General features: G+C 41.6%; 1 protein-coding gene across 22 annotated transcripts in view; it reads right to left on the bottom strand.

Annotated features, from left to right (window-relative positions):
- Positions 1-21,662, bottom strand: part of DENND2B (DENN domain containing 2B) — a 150,661-nt gene that overhangs the window by 91,971 nt on the left and 37,028 nt on the right. For 8 of the 22 annotated variants that reach the window (XM_015286487.4, XM_004941391.5, XM_046941981.1 and 5 more), the window contains one exon: positions 21,112-21,199. The gene's annotated coding sequence lies outside the window, so the exon portion shown is untranslated. Of the gene's footprint in view, positions 1-1,262; positions 1,809-18,102; positions 18,131-18,241; positions 18,347-20,438; positions 20,673-21,111; positions 21,200-21,662 lie in introns of those variants that run through there. The other 14 variants (XM_046941986.1, XM_046941983.1, XM_046941988.1 and 11 more) reach the window with 7 other exon arrangements.

Below are 21,662 nucleotides of genomic sequence, written 5' to 3'. Positions count from 1 at the left end.
ACTGACATAAGCAGAAAGCAATCTGACATTATCTTAAGGCACCATTTTAAGTGTGAAGTGGAAGAAGGTCCTGGCTAATAGTGCCTCAATGAGGTCATGAACTGATATGTGGCATTACCATGCGCCTCTTCTGTTTAGATCAGTATGTCCTACTAATTGTTTACTGCTCTGAGTCAGTATCCCCAAGAAGGTCCTGTCCATGACACTTAAGCTGCCAGTGATAACACTTGAAGTGAAGTAACTACTCATTGGGATGGACTGTCTCAACACGTTGATAATAAGAGCATCCCGGGAGGATGAGGAACTGGCTGGAGATTGCATGGATGAAAGTAGAAAATATTTGACAAAATTGTTCTGGCTTGTACAAAGGAAGGAGGACAACCTTGGGTCTGCCTCTTTTGCACTAGGCTGTTACACAGGGAATCTGTGGATAGATGCAAAGATTTTAAGTTCAAGCTTCTCAGAAAGATGATGGGGCCCAGACATGCAAGTCTCAGTCTCACCATAAACACACGAGTAGCAAAGACAAGCCGTTCTTCCCCAGGTTCTGTGGTCACTGACAGCCACCCCCTTCTGTCTGCTGCACCTACGTTCCGAGGCTGACATGCCTCAGGGCAATGAGCACCTGTTTTGTCCACAGGGGTTTTCTGACTCAGATTCCCTTCATGTTTATGAGCCCATTGGCTAATGACTCCCTCTTTCAACCTCTACAGATTTTTTAAGCCAAACCAAACAAACCCAAAAACCCTGTGCTCCCATGATGATGAACCACAGCAGGGTGTGAGCAGGCAGACAGAGCTCCAGCTCTCATTTCAGAAGACTGAGGAGATAGAAAGGAAAAATGGGAGAGGAGTATGATGCCAGCAAAAAGAGTGAACCTCCACCTTCCTCCTAGCTGTGCCACTGAAATAAAGGAAGACGACTGTAAAGACTAAAGAAATGGGAGGAGAGATGAGGATCAAACAAATGTCAGAGAAAGAACCTCATCTTTCCTCACTGAGATGTTCTTTCGTCTCATCACTAGTATTTTCCTCACAGAATGAAGTCTCTATTTTCCCAAATATACCTCGAGAAAAATGGATCTGCCATATTCTGCTGAACACCGTGGTAGCCTGATGTGAGACCTCACTGAAAGAGCCAGGAGCTCTCCACATCCCTCAAAGAGGAAGCAATCCCATTCGTGTGGGAAGTTACCAAATGCTGGTAACAGCTCATGAAATATACAAAGCCATACTGAGATGCAAACACAAGCTCAAACTCACTTTTTGAGGCTCCAGTTCATGGGCAGAAGCCTAATCCCCACGCACATACAACCCTCTGGTGACTGAAGGAGGCCAGCAGCTTCCAGAGTCCTGCAGTTTGTTTAGAGAACTGACTCAGGCAGGGGGGAGACAGGAAAGAGGAAGGGACAGAGAGAGAGAGAGAGAGAATACTGGCAGTCATATCAGAATCACAATAATGTAAACTATGCGCAGCAAACTACTTCTCATCCCTTTTGTTAACAAAAATTATAGTAGCTATAGCAACAGAAAAGGGGAAGGAAAAAAAAAACACAATCACGAGACTTTAAAATCCCCAAAGAACACGTCCTTCTAATATGGAAAAATTCAAGATTTATTGCACCAGCAGCTCCCTCAAGGCAGGGCTATAGTAGTGCACAATGGTTTCAATTAAAAGCACAAATCACTAACCAGTGCAGCTGGGCTTAGCGGTTGGCAGCCAGCAACATCTCCTCCAGTGAGCCACGAACCCTTCAGGGACTGAGCTAGCTTCTCGTGCTGTGTGATGGGCCCTTCAGTCCTGATTCTGGGGACTTTACCTCATATCCTCTGCTAAATCCTGTGATAGAGTGACTAATGCCACTGTTCAACAGTGAAAAGAAATGGAGCAAAAAAACCCCTCCTGGAGTTGAGCCTTGTGTCTGTACCCCCTGCCAGCAGTCACACACATCCCTAAGGACTCTGCCAGTGGTACTGCACTGCGTGCTCAGCATCACAGAGAGAAAAGCACTGCGGTCCCCTGCTGCCTGTGTGTACTTTCCTTCTCAAACACACACACTCCTAAGCTCTAAAGAGGGAAGGAATGTCTGGCACTTCTGCGGTGACTATCTGGCAGAAGCATCGCTCCGTTTTCTGGCATCTCTACTTGTCTTAGAACAATTATTTCAGTTCCTGATTCGAGAGCTGCAGAAAGAAGATCGAGTTACGTTCCTCTCCAGCCATCAACACTAATTCAGTTTTCACTAAGTCAGCCTTGCTGGAATTTCACTCTTCCACACTAAAACAAAAAAGGAAAGTGTGAATCAACACTGAAAAGCCATTAGAAGAAATATAAGGAATTTCAAGGGTTGCCCTGCACAAATGTAAAAAACACCAGTAAGATCCAATAGAGAAGGAGCTCTTTCTTGCTAGGAGGGATATTTTTATAAGCTAAAGGGATAAAGAACTTAATCTATTGCAAAGGAAATTGTGCCACGGTCTCCAGTTATATTCAGTGGTGTCACAGCTACCGTGTAAATGGGTTTTCTTTAGAATCTACAAGCTAGTTCGTGAAGCTGCAGAGAGCATCTTCCCATCTATCACAGGTGTAAGCAGCCAGCAGAAGAGGAGGCACTTTTCCCTAGACAAAAGCCAGCTCCCACAGCACAGACCTTTATCATCTGCACAAAAAGGAAACTTGAACAAGATACCAGAAGTGTTATAAATCTCCATTCACCAGGCCTTCAACTGCTAGACATTGAAACAACTGGAAGCATTTAAACCTGTTTTAACATTCCCTGTAGTAGGAGGCAGCAAAACACCCACCCGACATACTGAGCTGATTGCAGCGCCTAACTGCTGCAGCCTGTGGCTTCTGCCAACATAGAGTTCCATCAGAGTGTCCTGCAGCAGCAAGCGCTCCCAGCAGAGCAGGGACACTGCGCAGCAGATGCAGGCACACCAGCTCAGCTCTCATGTACACTGCATTCAGAACGGCAGAGAAGAGGGAAGGGATTTTAGAGATTTTAGATTTTTTAAAGCCAAAAGAAATCCACAAGCCAACCATGAACCATCTCCAACATCCTTTAAGCCTGTCCAGGCTGCAAGACAGTAATTGGTGATTTGAAAGAGTTTCTCTTTCCTTTTATTGAAATTATTTACGTTCTGCTGTGTACATGACATGTTAGAGACCTCCCAAGAGACCAGTTGCTGTTCTAAAGTACTTACAATTCCATGACAGGAATTCCATAAATGAAGGCACTAACTATCTTCCCAGATGCAGGCTTGAATAGACCACTGTAATGGTGAATTCTGCTAAGGGAAAAGTCTTTCTTCACAGTCCGCAGAGCAGGAACTGACTTGATGCAAAGCACTGCTACAAGACTTAACCATTTCATCCTGTTGCTGGAGAAGATCAAAAGCCCACATCTGTGGTTCAAGAGGCACTGCTGCCCATGGTCCCTGCATCCTAAACCCCTTCACACAGCCTCTTACAGGCTGCTCCCACGCTACATCTTCCTTTGGTGACTGACTTCTCAAATCGCACTTCGCTGCTTGCAATAGGAAAGGAAGACAGCTCTCCTGCCAGTCAGCACGAGGGAGCACACAGCTTCAGAAACATATTAAGCACGACTCTTCTCCATTCCACTCAGCTGAACGTGTTTGGGAAGAACAAGTAGCTGGTGCATTAAGGAGCAGGGTCCCCTTTCTTGTTTTCAAATCAGCTGCAGTGCTGTAATGTGCAATCACTCCTGTTCAACAATATTAAAACATTTAACATGAACTTGAAATATCTGCGTGAAATGATTAATTCTATCCAGTCAGCATCTGGAGCATCAGTCCAGCACCAGTGTTTCTATACAAAGTTTTAGCACCAGTTTTCATACTTCTTACTCAACTCAAAACTGAGTAAAATATAATTTAGTAGCAATTTCATTTTGCAGTGATCTCATTGAAAAGGCATATCCAATGTTGCCTCTATTGACACAGAAACAGCCGCAGGATAAGCCTGAGGGACCCAGATCAGCACTCAGATCAGATACAGTTTCGTCCTCTTTTCCCTTACAGAGAATGTTTTGGCTTCTCACCAAACAGAGAGCATTCCACATGCCACGGGGTAAATTTGGCATAGCATCCATATGGAAATATATCTTTCTATGGTCTTCATGGTGTAAAAACAATTATCTGAACACAAGAAATCTATCATTCCAAAAGGGAATAAATCCATAGCAAAGTTTGACTCAAACTTTCCCCATCTCATGGGAGTACACACTGGAACAAGCATTCAGCTGGTAGCTTCATACACGCCTGACACTGAGGCTGCCATTTGCGTTCCGTTTCTTCTTTCTTATGGATTTAAGCTGAGTAGCGTAGATATCTAATTCGAATCTGCTCACTAAACAGGAATAATTTTCTTGCATCTTTGAAAGTGTTGTTGCCCTAGAAAAGTACTCTACATCAAGCTGACTCTAAGAATTACAGTCTAATCCCAACACATCTCATCAACAAACAAAAATGCCCAGATCTTTGTTATGAATAGTTACATAGTCAACCTAGAGAACTCGAACTATCTTTTTCATAGTGTTTATGTTCATGTAGTTTTCACCTAAACTGTAGTTTAGTCACTGTAGGTAACTCATCTGCTAGCGTTCATGTTCGTAGTGTTTGTATCAGAAATGAAATCATCTCCCAGACTTCCCCTCCTGTCTCCTATTCCTTCACTGCTCCTCCTTCATTTCACTTGTATATACATCTAAGACCAGTAGAGAACTCAGACCGTGCCACTGTGTGTGGAAAAGCTACAGATACAAAGGTTTGTTCGGTTTTGTACAACTATATATGCACAATACTGTAGTGCATAATTTAATAACCTTCACAAACAAAACCTGCCTTCCAGTAAGTAAGTTATCTAGAATAAAGCATAAGCAAGCATCAATAATGCCTGCTATTAAAAAAAAAAGTCATAAAGCAAATGAGGCCTTTGAGGCTCATAAAGTCCATTATGCAAAAACTCTTCAGTTAAAACTTCATGTGAATACATTTTTCCCTGGGTTTGATTAATAAAAAAAATCTAAACATTCAAAACAGAAATGAACGAGTTTTGTCTGGCATGATGTCTGTATTACCAAATTCCACGTGGCTTCCAGTCAATACCACAGACTTGGCCAGGATTCATTCAAAACTCAGTGCTCATCCACCAGAAGGTAGATAAAAACCTGTGAAGTTTTTAGTGATGCTAGGACTGTGATGTGTTACAGGAGCAGATAGAACCCTAACTGTGCCCAGCACGCAGCAGGCTAACAGCAGATTTCATCCTTCCAGAATAAAAAATATAATAAATATTTATATATATAAAAATAAAAAATAAAAAAATATATTTTGTAACAAGAAAAGGTAATAATTTATAAGACTACAAATACACTTAAAAAAAAACCAACAAAACTTGTGACTATCTACTCATATGACAATTTGAGGCTCCAGTATTTTAGCTGATAATTTGCCTTGAGATGAATGGGAGGCATAAAAGCCTCAAGACTCACAAGTTCTTATAGATCACACATTCCAGTGGTTTCTCCGTAGCATAATTGCATCTATTTTCTGGTGTTCGTTATCTGCAACAATCTGAACTCCTACCCAGACAATTCTTTTCCCATTTAACCTGAAGGAAGAATTCACAGTTGGATGTTCATATTCGAGAGGTTTTCTCTATCCCGCGTTTTAGGAGGCAACAACTTTGCTACGGATGCTTTTTCTGATCTTGGAAAATTTAGAGATATGAAGAACATTAAATCCAGTTTAGGTGAATCTTCACATCTCCACATTCAGGTGGGGCTCTAAAGAAAACACACGTGTGAAGATGGCTTCAAGTTGGAGAGCTTTGTATTTTTTCAAACTGTAGCTTAATTTTATGGCACAGTTTCAAGGCATTATCCAGACATCTGTATTTTCTTAACCATTTGACCAGTCTTCCTATGAAAAAGCCAGTACAGTTGGAGTTGCTCTGAGCGACAGATTCTCCTCCAATTGTAGCTGTACTACCAGAACATCAAGCAACTCCTCCCTCCAGTTCTTTCAGAAGCAAGCTTTGGCCCTTACAGTTTTAATGAGAAAACTGAAGCCGCAACACATAAATGAGAACCCTTTGGTAATGTAACCACACCCCACATTCTGCTCTGTGCCCAATATCCTCACCCAGCCACAGATACACAGCAGAAAAATACCATCTCTTGAAGTTTTGCAGATGGCAGCTCCAACATTGTGCCATTTTGGACTTTCTTATCAAAGGATCACTCTACATGGCTTCTTTTTTGGGGTCTGCATTTCTTTTCTTTGGGGAGGGGTGCATGCGGGAGGGATATTTGGGCATGGAAAAATAGCTGTGGGCATGAACAGTGGAGAAATAGCATCTATAAACTGAAATGAAGTCTTCGAATTTGGGGAAACAGCTGGAAGGAGGAATGAAACTTATGAATAATGCAGCCGAAAACTTAACAGACCCATTGACAAAGAGTTCTTTCGGATCTTAACTGTGGCTACACTTCTGCATGACAGTACTTCAGCCTACAAGTGAGAAGAATTATGCTCAATAATGTATTCAGTTTTTTATTTTAGTATGCTAAAATTAGTCATCTCACCCTTTCTGTACACATAATTTTTAGATAAGAGAGCTTTTTCTGCGTTTGATGTACCTAAATGCTGTGCAAGTGCTAGAAAAAGCACTTGTTTTCAATGCTATGTAAGAGGTGTGTACCAATGCAAAGATGCTCCCCAATAGAAAAGAGAGAAAAACGGCCCTTTGAAGACATTGACTTGCTGATATACACAGCACAGTCTCTGTGTGGGTGCACAAAAGACTGTTCAAAGTCAGTTTTGCAAGGCCCCGAATGGACTTTATTGTCAGGAACCACACTAAGGGCAGTTGAACATCCCAGAAGTACAGCAGCTCTGCATCAAGGGAACGCATAGAGGCACGTAACTGCCTTTAGGTGAAGTAGAGCCATGCTCCTACTTGTTCCAGCCTTTCCCCACTCCTGCTTTGATCTCTTCCCCACTCCTTTGCTTTGGTGTATGGCATCTGTTCATTCTCCTATCAAAACAAAACTGACTTCCAAACTCTGCTCATCCAGGCAACTCCCAAACACTATCTTCGTACAATTCTCAGAAACACAACAGAAGAAGTACTATCCTCTATGCCCTGCAAAAGTCTGTGTACTCCAGAGCTCAGGTATCATTGAAAGTCAATAGTTTCACAACCGCATGAATCATTTAGGTGCTTTTCAAAAGATGAATCACCCTCAGTACAGCTGATATAAAGTGAATATATCTGCTTAATCAGTTAATTATCTGCTTTAACCAGACAATATATTCAATGTAGAAGTTTTAAGATAGGCAGTAAGCCTAGGATGTACATGCATAGGCACCTTTGATGGAGGATCCACTCAGCTTCCCACTTCAATAGATATTTCACTCCTGCCTCACAGAAAGAAGTTTTCAGGCATCAAGAAGGAAACGTACTTCTTACAAGGAACAAGAGGGTTGCTTCTAATGCATGTAATTTAAAACAGTATCTTTTCTGAAAAACTGCACAATTGAATGACCAAAGAGAAGAGACGGAAAACAAGGAGGCAAAATTCCACATGAGGAAACACCTTAGTAACTTCTTCAAATGTAATAGAAAAGTCTTCCAAAGCACTGTCAACAAGGTACTTTACCCATGCTAAGGACAGCACATTTATTTCAATAAAAACTTTTCTTCCTCTCATGGAAGAAATAAAAGCTATTTGCCAGCTAAATCTTTTCTTTCAAAGCTACTCTGCTGCAGCCAAGCCCTATTACTCATTCAGCTGTTAGACAAGATCTCTTTGATGTCAGTGGGTCAAACAGCAGATTTAACACAGTAATCTGTCTGAAAACTTCAGCATTAAGGTCAATGGTAATACAAGGTAAAGAGTTTTATGCAGTTCTGGTTTAGACAGGAACTTTACTTCACATAAACCAAAGAAGTTTATCAACTTTTACTTATCTACTAGTATATACTGCAAACAAACGACAACAAAGAATCACCATCAGCAATAACAAAAAACAGGAGCTGGAGAATGAACTTCAACAGTGAATGAAGGGATCCAAGGTCCTCTTCAGATTGACCAAGCAATTTGAGACTTTGTCTTAGCCTGTAAGTGGTATTTTAATGCACGGCCTCATTCATCAGAGATGAACAGTTCCATGCAAAGATAAAGAAAGCAAGGAAGGTGAACGAGGGTCTGGCTGAGGATTCGTTGTGAATGAATTAGAGAGGTGGCTGTAGAAGAATCAGCATGTCTGCCTCATGCAGACAGACAGTTAGCTCATCATGTTGACAGCCTGAAGGACATGCCAGAGAATTTTACACTGAAAGTCTAAAACAGGTTCCTATTTTCTGTACACGTATCTTTGAAAGGTCATCAGCGCTTTGAGTCTCAATTGCTTCACATTGTTCTTCTCATCAAAGTCCCGAGTCATCCCTTAGAGTGTGTGCAAAATGGGGAAATTTGGGATTTTTTAGGGCTGAGGAGATAAAACCAAAGTTCTCTTTGAGCACTATAAAGAGCAACAAAAAAAAAAATGCCATTCATTTCTCAGAAAGCAAACAGACTCCCAAGCACAAGTTTTAGAAGACGACGACGGATGGTTAAACATTTTGTTTGGAAAATAGGTGTTTAAGTCAAAAGTTATAGTTTACGAACAGAACAGAATAAAATAGAAATATTTACATTGGTGCTTTCATTAAGCAACTAAAAAAACAAGATGTACGGATGGATAATTAGTTCAACTAATGCTTGAGAAATAAAAGAATTTTAAAATACCACAACTAATTAATTTGACCAAGATTTCTAACCTCTGTTTCAAAAGAACATTCTTGAGAAGAGTTTCCAATCATGTTGATTTTCATGATTTACCTAAATTGTGTAGCAATATTCAGAGTGAAAAAACCAAGCGCTTGCAACATCTTTCCCCTCATTGCTATCTGCACGTATCTCTACCAGCAAAGGCTATTAAGAGAACTTGAACTGAAGCTGAAGAAAAACCACAAAATTTGTCACAGTCAACAGTTGAAAGGGAAGGGTGTAAGTGATCCTTCTACAATAGGAAATAAGGGACTCAAAGGATCTGCCAGTACAGTAAATTTAGCCCCCTCCATCATTTCAGAGAATCCCTAGTTCTTGCAACAACATTGTTTGCAGTCTAAATTGCTGTTTGCTTGTCTTCTGATTCTTGTCACTCATTTTATTCAGGGTTTTTTGTTTGTTTGTTTTTTGTTTTTGTTTTGTTTGTTTGTTTTTGGTAGTGAGATATCATTTTGCTTTGGTTTTGAATGAATTCCTTCCCAAGAACCAGTTCCTGATGGTTGTAGAGTCCCTAACTTCTGGAAACACCAGACCTCGCTTCAGCTTTGAGTCCAAACTCCATAGATGCTGTTATTTAGAGAATAAGTTCATTCATTCAAAGAATAAGTTTGGCATTTCTATGCTTTAAGATCCCACCTCAATCTTTGTCTAAGCTTTTTTTTTTTCTGTTTGATGTTTTGCATGTTGTTTTTGTCTCTGTCAATATTATAACACAATCTATCTGAGAATAAACACTTGTGGGCAGTAGGAGAAACCACAATATGGTAATTGACAGGAGGTTTTGGCTACTTCTTCCTCTTTAAGCATGAATTTCTCAGCTGCTATTTATCTGCTCGGGGACTAGAAAGTTCAAACATCAGTCCAACACTCCCAATTTCATAACACGCTACCTAAGCATATTTTATTTTGCTTGTTTCTTGGAGAACTAAGATATTGCTGTATTTCAGCTTCGCCATCTGAATATAACCAATACCAGCTGATATTTACTACAGCTTGTGGCTTCCATCTAAACTTCTGATGAGAAGCAACATACACAGCTGTGAGGCTGCCTAGCAGAGCTCTACCTGTCTGGCAGGTGAAAGAGCTGAGGCACAGCTGACCACGATAGAACAAGACATGAACAGTGAGAAACAGAGGTGAAGCAGAAACACTGCTGTGACTCCTCTGAGCACAAGCCAGTTCTCCTTCAACTAAATATAGAGTTATTTTTAATACATACCTTTCAGGAAACAGTTATTAACCTGCTTCTTTACAAAACCAAAATGTTTTTTCTGTGGAATATACTCTACAGTCATCTGCAGCACAACAGATTTTACATTTGAACAATCTTAACAGAGGAAGAATGAAAGCTTTTAAAACACGTATCCTTGTCGACGTTGGAAATAGCACAAATCCAAGCTAGAGACTAACGCTGAAATACAGCCCAGGGGCTGCAGTTCCATTCATAAACTCTTCCACTCAAACACAAGGTCTGGAATGAATTTTATCCTCATGTTCAACCAGAGAGCCACAATTTATTATAGTGCTGCACTTTTCAGTTTCAAAATTATACCCCTAGTATTTTTCCCTGTCAAGTCTAATGGAGAATATCAGACTTCTCATCCATGATCATCCACAGAGAAAATATGCAGCAGAATCCAACTGCACGCAGACACAAAGCAGGTCCAGTTATGTACCACAGGACTAAAATGAAAGGAAACCTACTGTGTGTACACAGTTCCGACCATTTAAGCTGGAAAGGCATCAGAGAGGTCCATCTGCTAGCAATAGTGTAAGTGGGCATCGGATCTCAACTGTACTCAGCTCTGCTTGTAGCTCACCGTGACTGCCTACGCAGTACTCTAGCTCTCTTACTCCTATGTAGTATGACTGTAATGCTCCCTGACAACTTCAAAACCCAGAATAAATAACCAGTGCTCTCTCCCCATCACGTTCTGCAGCTGAGATGTGCCACAAAGATACCGGATCACTTACACAAAAGGAATTTTCAGAGCTGTCCTGAGACCCTCTGCCAGGACCACTCCGACATCCAACTTCAAGAGAAATCAGCATCCAACTGCATTGGTCGGTATGATAGTTTCAACCTACAGGTTCACTGCTTTTTGCAGTATTTCTCTCCATTTTTCTATACAGTGACTTCAAACATTTCTCTAGCAAAAAGAAAACACCAAAAATTGCAAGAGAGCTGACAATACCTTAATCAATGTCTGTGCATTCAGCAGGATTGGAAGAAGCATATGATGCCAGGACACTGCAAACTTAAAGCAATTTAAGAAACTACAACAAAATCACTGAACTAACACAACTGTCGCATTAAAGAATGGGGGAGGAGGGGTGAAAGAGGCACAAAACCTCTAAAATCAACCAGCTTGGTGACAGCTTCAACCCATGAAGTTCAACCTGTGATTTGACATTTAAACATTAATTTTACTCACCTAATTCACTACGCATTGCACTAGAACTCCATCACTTGATCAGCATATACTTCAAAGCAGAGACTGGAGTGGAGGTGACATAAACCATTAAATGAAGTCAAAGGAAATGACAACAGACATAAGTACGGTATTTGTCTACAGTGAAAATGATTAATTTACTAACCATACATGCTAACTATAGCCAAACTTTCAAGTGCTAATAAAAGCTTTCCATTAATGACTTAAAAGCATGCGTTTTGTCCAGTGTAAACCCACCGCAGCCACATCTGTGTGTAAAAACATGTAGCATGTTTTACTGACTTGGTCATCCAGTGATACATACAGTAAATCAGTCTAGATCCCTTCAAGTTGTGCAGATCTACCTGATTGACACTAGACAACTGTTTTACAGGATGGATGACAATTTAAAATGAACTCTGTTGTGACTATAATTGCTGCAAAGTATCCTTCTTTTAAATTCTGCCCTGCTTTATTTGTGTCTAAGTTTATATATATATATATATATTTTTAATACTTTTATGTTAACTAAAGAGCGCAGCAACTATAGTGCCATCAGAAAGAGCTTTACTTTCTATTGCAGAAGGCAGTGTGCCAGAAGAACTTTGGTGCATTTTCACCCACATATTTCCTATTGCTTCTTCAAAAGCTTCTGTCAAAAGACAGCCAAAATTCATTTCTATGAATCATCAGTTGAGTGAGATCTAACTATTCAATTCTTTTTAAAGGCGAGTCTTTCCTTTCCTCATCTTATCACAGCCACACACAGCAATTTCCCTCCAGATCATCTGTCTTCACGTATTTCCCACAGCTGGAAACGGGGGCAATTTCTTTCCCATCCATTAACAGCTTTCCCATACAGAACAGAACTGAATGCACTATACTGCACAGCCCCTTGGATATATATCCACCTTCTTTTCTACTGAGAGAGGAAGAAAAAGAAGTCTGTATAGTCACCTCATCGGAGACACAGCTTTCTGACACTTGACCTGCTGCTTTGCATGCATCATAGATCTACTGTCAGGAGAATCTCCTCTATGAAGAAAAGCTGAGAAAGTTGGGGCTCTTGAGCCTAGGGAAGAGCATGCTCCACAGAGACCTCGTAGCAGCCTTACAGTAATTAAAGGAGGCCTATAGGTAAGGGACTCTTTATTGGGGTGTGTAGCAGTAGGACAAAGGGGAACAGTTTTCAATTTACAAAAGGGTAGGTTTAAGTTGGACATAAGGAAGAAATTATTCATTATGAGAGTGGTGAGGCACTGGAGCAGGCTGCCAGAGAAGGTGTGGATGTTCCGTTCCCAAAAATGTTCAAGGTCAGGTTGGACGGGGCTTCAGGCAATCTGATCTAGTGGGAGATGTCCCACTCCATGGCAGGAGAGTTGGAACTGAATGGTGTTTAAAGTCCCTTCCAATCCAAATCATTCTAGAATTGATCCTAATCTAGCAGCAAGTTAAATTCTTAAAGTTATGTGTCAAGTCATGAAACTACAAATACATGGTCCTTACCATGCTTAAGTAGAAAAAATTAACATTTAATAAAACATGTACTTCAAAAGTGTATCAATAGGAAAGTTTTAAGGCAAAAATTAGCCTTTACCTGCCAATATTAGCAAAGCTGTACCCTGTTTGCGATTCCACGTATAGATGGGCTGAATGCTTATGAACAGATCCGATTCAATTCAGGAAAGGGTAATTATGTTATACTTCCCAAACCTCTGAGGCCCTTCTTATTTTTTTTATTTATATCAGATTATCTAATTCATTCAATTAATATCTTCCTTTCATCTTCCCTGCTGAAGGATATCCAGTGTTTATATTGAAAACCATTCTAGATTTCAAGATTGGTGACGAAAAGATTTTTGAATGTCTACCATTTTATTCTTTTTATATTTTAGGCGATTTGGCCTATCACATACAAACAGTTGCATACTGCTTCATCTCATAGCATTCAGAGAGGAATTTGGAAGGGGGAAATGAGATTATAAGATAAACATAAATAAAATGCTCCTGCACTCACCCTTAGAAAGCAAGCAAAAACCAACCAGCAACAGAACAAGTCTCAACCCTGGCCAATATACCTATGCAAATCTCCACACCTCCTCTGCAAAAAGTCAGTCGGATCCAAAGGTGTCCCTGTTGTCATCAGAAACCAAGGCTTCCACTCATTTTCCCCAAGGGTTCAGTCTGACCTTTGGCATTTCCTTGGTTTCTAAAACAATGAATAAAACTTCTTAACAAATGATGAAAGGTATTTGTTCATCGCTGGCTCAGTCACACACTGCATGTACTGCAAATTACAGAGGAATGCAACTAGTCCCATCTGGCTGGTTCATACACAAAGAATAGAACCAGTCAATAACAAAGATCAGGAACAGTAATTTTCTCTTCTTATCCATACGCTTTCCTGACTAGGGCCAGTAAGGGATTTGCTAGAGGATGTGCTGATAAAAGACAGCTCTATCATATTTGTCAGACCTGAGGCTGCTACAGAAACATAACTAATGTGGAAGACATTAATGAGCCACTGTCACTAGGGCAATCTGTCCAAGCTGATGGATTTGCCACTCCTGTTCTCTGGTGGACAGGAGTTAAACAGTCAAGCAGGCTCTAAGTTTCATCCAGCCACTGCAACAGTCCTGAACCACTTCATTTTGGGAACACCATGTGTCAGTGTTTCCAAAAATATATATATTTTACAGAATTTCCTGTCTGCAATGATATGATTGGCTTTCCTGCTTTTAAATCAGATTGTAAGAAAGTGTGGAAATCATAGAATTACAGAATCACCAAGGTCAAAGAAGACCTCCAAGATCATCTAGTACTATCAACCAATATTTCCCACTAAACCACATCCCTCAGTACATCATCTAAATGTTTCTTGAACGTCTCCAAGAACAGTGACTCCAACACCTCCCTGGACAGCCCATCCAGTGTCTAACCACTCTCTAGGAGAAGTACTTCCTAACATCCAATCTGAATCTCCCCAGGCACAACTTGAGGCCATTCCCACTCATCCTACTGCTAGTTACATGGGAGAAGAGGCCAACTACCACTGCACCACAACCTCCTTTCAGGCATTTGTAGAGAAAGATAAGGTCTCCCCTGAGCTTCCTCTTCTCCAGACTAAACAATCCCAGTTCCCTCAGCTGCTCCTCATAAGACTTGTGCTCCAGACCCCTCACAGCTTCATTGCCCTTCTCTGAGCACATTCCAGGGCCTCGATGCCTTTCTTGCAGTGAGGAACCATAAAAAATTTCATCAGATGAAGAAAAAGGAATCTGTCCTTTTGTCCTGGATCTCAGGACATCTCACAGCTTGGCCAGGACAACAAACACCACCTGAATTCTCCAGATAAATGGCCACTTTGCAACCCATCTGCCATATTCTGTACACAAGCTGCATGGATTTGCCAGAAAAATTATGGAAGCCTTCAGCATAGCTCTACTGGCCTCATCTTCCTCTGCCTGAAGATCTGGCCTTACTTGTAGAATAGATACATACACACACACTAGCAGAGCTATCAGCTGCACAAGAACTGTTCTGGGCTCTCCCAACAAGGTGCTGCAGATGGCAACCTCAGGCTGCCCCCCCAGGCCCTCCGTTCTTCCCAGATGCTCACAGATCCCCAGAAAAATGTGCTGTGCTTTTGTACCGCACAGCACTGATTTGTGTTTACATTTGTTTTCTACTGTCCATGCATGTCAGCCAATACTAAATAAAACACAGCAGGGACCCTGGCTCTTGATGCATCTAAGCAGAAAACTGGATAATGTCTCCATAGCAGAGGAAAGCAGATCTTAATACAAACGCCAAATTTGACAGTGTATTACCCTATTCACTGCATCTGGCACAGAAGAGATTATAACTTGCTGACGGGGTCCCGTGCACAACCAGCTGGTAGAGCAACCCCCTCACAACACACAGCTCCAAGCATATAGGCTTAGAGAGAGCAATTTTAATCACATTAGATTTCAGCATCTGCCTCCAAACAGCCTTTGCATGCAACAAATCTCTTTTACAGGGGGAGTTCAGTTGTAAGAGGAACCTGGACTCAACTGCTGGCTAGAAAGAGAAAAGGCCCCACTGTTGGTGTTACCCTTTCAAACATCTCCATGATCTCAAGGAACAAAGTGATCAGGAGAAGGGCAGAGTCAGTACACGGTGACAGGGCCTGTAAGGACATCAGTTGCATGGCCATTTCAGGAGCACCTCCATGCCCTGACAGCTCTGGCCTAGCTCACAGGAGAAGCATTTCTGCCCAGGGCATCATCTGATCGCCCCACAGACACAAGCTCTCTGCCCTGAAAAACATGCAGTCTCCTCCCAGCCCACAGCAACTTGGGGGACAGTTCAACCTTCTCACCTTTTGCAACTCCCATCCCACAGAGCAGCACGAGCAGAGGCAGATAGAACAGTCCCAGCACAGTGTCATATCAGAGGCACATTGCTGTTGGAGAGGGAAGATCTGTGCAGATCCCCTCCAGCAGATCCAGGGACAGGAGTGACTCTCCTTCCCTGCCCAAGCAGGGTGGTGGGTTTTCCCTCAGGTCATGGAAAGAGCCTCTAGCAGGAGCTGTGCTTCCCATGCTGGGGAGCAGTGTCTTGCTTACAAGCAGCATTACAGGGACAGTGCTTTCCACAGGAAATTAAAGGGTTGGCCAGACAGCTGCTTGTGCATGTCTGGGGGTGATACTGCTCCTCTTGCAACCTACTGTAATGTGGTGTTACTAATAAAAGAGCTGCACTGAAAAAAAACAGTGTTTGCCCTTTGGACTTCATACATTCCCAAAAGCCAATCTGCTGCCCCAAGCGAGAGCACAGGAGGGTCAGTGCAATGGTGAAATCCAATCTGATGCACAAAGAATATTTCTGATCCAGATAATCAGCTGATTAAGCAAAGCATATTCAGCATCCAAAAATACTTTTTCACTCTTTCCTCTGAAGCCAACAAGACTTTTTCCAAAAGCAAGCACTAGAACAAGTCACCTGGAAATACTTGGAGGCAAGCTTCTGAAGGCCAAACTGTGATGATAGGTCCCCTTTGCAATGACAACATCCCTAGGGAGCTCCTCAGGAAACGCTAGGCGAAGAGTGCAAGAGGCTGAGCTATGCAGCTTTTCACCTAACCCAGCACAGGTTTGGACATGTTGAAAGCAGGGCCATACGAAGATGTTTTTGTGTCTGCAAATCTTTTGGATAAACATGATTGCGTTCTACATCAGAGATTTTCTGTGTAACTTTAGTCAGTTTTCTTGGCTTGCCACTCTTGATAACTCATCCATAAAACGGCTCTCTCTGGAATACCCTATTCAAATTAATCAGCAGTCAGCTATTCTCCTTCTAAAACTAATAATAGATGGTCTGCATGGGCCTATGTGAGACTGAAACATGCGAACATGAATTGTGCAACTGCAAATGTTTCCATACTGCTGCAACTTTCAAACTGCTTTGTGCTCTCCACTAAGGAGGCATGGAAGCACGTTGTAAGGAGCACATTTTTTACTGTCACAATCGTCCAACTGTCCCCAAGCATGTCCCTACTGTGGTAAATGTTTAGTGATATCTTTCAGCTTTCAAGCTTGTTTCAAGGCAGGGAGGGATGTCCTGGCCATATGCTAACAGGCTCAGCTGGACCAGGAGCACAGGATAATTTGATGGCTTGTATCCTTTGGATGCCAGCTGAACAAGGGATGCCAAATTGTGCTCTTGCCATTGGCAGAAGTTTTCGCCTCTGATTCATCTTCTTGTCAAACTACAACAGGATGGAGGGAAGACAAAAACAAAACAAAACTCTTCAAGAGGGGAACTCTATCTCTGACTGAATGGAGAAATGGGACTCCTTTGAACAGCCCTTTTGTATGACAGTTCGTCTCCCAGCGGGCAGAGAGGATTAATGCTACGGACACTGAACTCAGAATGAGAGCTGCCACTGGAGGACAGCCATCTGTGCAACACTCCACTAGTTGCTTAGTAGACTCTGTTGTTGTCACGTGAAACTGAGGAAAAACTAGGAAGCATGCTTGCAAATCCTGCTGCAGGAACAAAAAGAGCACCTGCCTTTCCCAGGCGTGCTGGCAGCAAGTACCATCAGGGGACTTCGCCTCCACCAGCAGAAGGTTAACTTTCAGCCTGAAAAATAAAAAAGAAGTGCCTCTCAGGCTTTTAAGAGAAAGAAGTTTAAATCCCAGACCGGAAGCCTTAATTATAAAGGATTTGTGTGAAAGTTGCCAGATCTCTCCCTGCTCTGTGATCAGGGCTATGCCAAGGGTCTGCTTTGTGTCACATTAGCAACTGTGTTAAGTTCAGCAAAGCAACCAGGTCAAAGATGCAAAGGCAGAACAGAGATCAGTGATTAGCCCTAATGAGCCCCTGCGCTGCAGAATGACAATGCATTCATTTCAAGGTTCTTGCTGCAACTAAAGGTATCACACTTACATCCAGCGTGTGCTGCTCAGAACAAATCATTTTGCATTTCACATTTTATGCCTTATGAAGTCTCTGTGTCATCATGACCTGGAGACAGCAGATGAGAAGAAACAACAGTGAGAACTGTTGTTCTCACTGGGGGAACTGAAAGTAGCTTGCAGAAAATGAAGGAAAGATTGGAACATCCTCATGAAAAGCTCTTCTAAATATGCAGCCCTGTTGCTCTCAATCAGTGAATTCTATCTATTGTAAGCACGAGGTTACAGGGAATACTGATCTTGCATTCAAGAACGTACTGGTACATTTGTCCACAAATGTAACACCAGGCTTTCTGAAGTTCACCAAACCTTCAAAGAAAACAGCAGAAACAGAGACAATTACCTGTTTTTCTCAGTGTCTTAGACTTCCCCTAGGACAAGAAAGTGAAAAGACTTGAGTTACTTAGAGAAGGTAAGTAGAGCAAAAAGAGGCATTGAATGATATAAACGAAGTCAGCCCTAGGCTTCTAGATAGTTTTTACCTCATTCAGGAATCAGTTTGTTTCCAGCTGACAAAGACAAACGTCAACACAGCAATTCACCTGGAGCCCACTGTGACTGATAACAGGCAAATGTCTGCTGTCAGCCTATGGGTAGAGGGAGCACCAGCAGTTACACAAAGGATGATCTTATGCAAGATAAGAACATTCAGTTAAAGCATATAACTCAATATAAAAATTACTAGATTGATAATCAAGGAGAGGGGGAAAGAAAATACTTCTGCCACATCCTCCTACTCTCCAGCTAAGGGTAGAAGTGACAAGACACAGCTGATCTTACAAAACATTACACACCAACCCTGGGCCACTGCCTATCCAGAGACAGAGCAGGCATGGAGCCACTGACAGCAATGCAGTGGGTGCTTGGGACCAGCAAGGAGCTCTATGTCAAGACAACAGGGTAAAACATCTCTCTTCGAGATACAACTCTAATATATGCAAATTTCATTTGGAACCATTCAATACGTATGAAAGTTATATTAAAGTACCTTGAAAATGATGCCTTGTAAAAAACACCAAGTAATAGGTAAATACTGCAACCCAGGCCATTATGGGAAATGTGCCATTATGGGAAAACAAAAGCTTCCCATTGCATCATACAACAGAAAAAATAGACTCCAAAAAAGCAGCCGTTGCCCTTGGGATGCCCAGTGAGCAACACCAGGCAGAGGTCTCTCAGGTGTTTCAAAATGTTCATTTACAAAACATAAGCACTGTAATAGCAGTGTTTTCCCATGAATGTCTTCCCAGAAATCCTCCTTGAAGCACGGCTGATACCTAAGGTAGGATCACTCCTTAATGAAGGAGCTCTTTGCACTCACTCTCACAAATAATGGCTCTGTGTGAAGGGGAGAGGAGAGGTGGAATAGGTGTTCATTCATTGCACTTTTCCCCCTCTAGAAGGATGGCAGCAGAAAGCAGAAATAGGCATCATCATTATCTCCAGTGCATGTTAGCAGCCACACGGAAGCCAGTCAGCAGTGTCTGGCATTGTTTGGTGGAATACAAAAGACTCTCTGTTTGGAAAGTTCAGGAAAGAAAACAGAGTCTGTGGCTTGGTCCTACAGTCAAAAGGCTGAAACAGAGGCAGAGAAGTTCTCAAGCAGAGGCTGATCTGAAGCCCTTTGAAGTTGATGGGAAAACTCCCATGGACTCCAGCACACTTTGGATCACATCTGAAGTGCACAGAAGGGAGCAAAGCAACAGAAAAGTAGAACTAAGCATCTCCTAGAGGAGAGTTTTAATAACGTAGGAGCAACCTAATCTCTTCACTGTTATTGGTACATATTGGTTATTGGTGTGTTTTTGGTGATGATCAAGAAAGTAGAACTTTATTGATTTTCTAAGTCTTCATTAGGGCATAGCAATGGCACATATATTAATTGTTATTTTTCCACTTAAAACACTATGCATGCCACTCTAATATTTACCAAGGACTACAGCATTTAACAAACAGCTCTGAGGAGAGGGGGAAAAAAAACTTCTTTCAAGTGTTGCATTTTAATTAATGTTTTCTACTTTATTTCCCTCCCAGCCGCTCCCAAAAGGACTAGTTGAAAACCATGAAAAACACAACCCAGGACTGAAAACCTTATTAAGAACAATGCTGCCAGCATCATCTATTCAGAAGCAGCAGATTGAGACAGAGCCCAAACCAGAAGCAGCACATTCTTCAAACAATTGCTAGGGGATCCCAAGAGTGCAGAGATCCTAAATCCTCTTCTCAATTAAGATACAATTAATTTTCTCATTAAAGAAGAATATAGCATCATCCAAGGAAAAAAAAAAAGGTATGCTGAATTCTGTAACACTTCCGTAATTACTTTCTTGCATACAGCTGTAATTTGTTGCAATGGTTTTTAATATTGGTGTTTTCTAGGTCCTGATAATGTTTAATGGGAATTAATTTACTAGAAACTTTTCCTTGAACACTTCTTGCAGCCTTTGCATAAGATTCAACAAAGAGCCAAAGCTGCTTCTTTTTTTCCCTCCCAAAAAATGCAGGATGTTTCCTCTTTTCCTGGCTAATAGAATCCAACTGTTGCTGCATGACATCATTCCCCAGAGTTAGGGAATCCAAGCTAGCACAGACACTCGGCTGGGAGTAAACACCGCAGAGGGGGGAAAAAAAGCACTTTAAAATTGAAGGAAGTAACATTGAAAAAGCAGTTTTTGTTACCTGAAATTTGGAGCACTTCCCTTTCCACTCCATTCTCAGATTTGTATTTCCCAGACAAAACTCTGCCTTATTATGTGAAGCAATCAGCAAAACCGGTCGCTTAACGCCTAATACCTGCTGTGCTTCCCAGAACTCCTTCATATGACCTTTCGCAGCACTGATTCCAGCTAAAATGATTGCAAAGAACACAGACTGGCCAGGCCAGTTGTCATGGAGATCTCTCTCTCCTTTTTCATACACACGCGTGCGCACACAGATTTAAACAATTCTGGGAGGCATCCACAAAACAGCATGCCTTTTCATCAGCTAAGTTCGTGAAGCATTCCACCCCTCCTCCAAGCCCTCCCTTGAGTCAGCCCAGGAAGCTGAGATTTGGTCATGAATCGATTGCTGAAATCAGAGCGGTCGCCTTTAAAAAGAAAATAATAATTTAGGGGGACAGAAAAGAAAGAAAGAAAAATCACAACACAGAACTTGTTTTTTGCCCTGGGAAGGGAAGTAGATTTTCTGCTTTTCAAGGCTTTGAACTAAAAGCAAATCTTGCATTCAAACCTGCAGGCTATTTGCCTTTGCCCAACTCGCTATGAATTTGATATCTGAAAGCAGTAAGACTTGGTTGAAACACAATCATGCAGATTACATGAAGTGCTGCTGGCATTGCCTGACTGCTTACCTTGCTCTCTCCCAGTACTCAGGCAGTGACTTAATGATCACAGGTATTCATTGCGGTCATTCAGGACTTCCTGCATCCTTTCATGTTTCTGTAATTAAGAACAAAATTCTGCTGGTCAGGAACACGCAACTCTTCTTTAACAAGGCAAACAGAAAACAATCCCTCATCCAAACAAGATAAAACACACACACTGGAATTTTTCTCATACTGGCTGCAAGTTCACATGCCTCTTAACTAAAACTCACTAGCTTCAAGTTAAAGGAGAAACCCACTTCAATGACACTTGGGAATTGATTGATTTACCAAATTCATTGCCACCGTGCTTGCAAAAACAAAGCTTATTCCACGCATAAACAAAGAGAGACAGCGCTTTTTCTTTTGACAAAAGAATTCTAAATTAATCCCCAGAAACGTCCTATAGGAAAGCCTGGTCTGATTAGTTGAAAGAGGAAAAAATGTTTTAGAAAGAAAAGAAAGAAGAAGAACATTAAGAAAATTCAATAGAGCTATTTGGGCTCAGAAGAACAGCACTGCGCCCAAAGTTTTTCCAC

This window comes from Gallus gallus, chromosome 5, assembly GCF_016699485.2.
Source record: "Gallus gallus isolate bGalGal1 chromosome 5, bGalGal1.mat.broiler.GRCg7b, whole genome shotgun sequence".
Classification (NCBI taxonomy): Eukaryota; Metazoa; Chordata; class Aves; order Galliformes; family Phasianidae; genus Gallus; species Gallus gallus.
The sequence above is the reverse complement of the archived record's forward strand: the minus strand, read 5'-3'. Positions and strand labels throughout refer to the sequence as shown.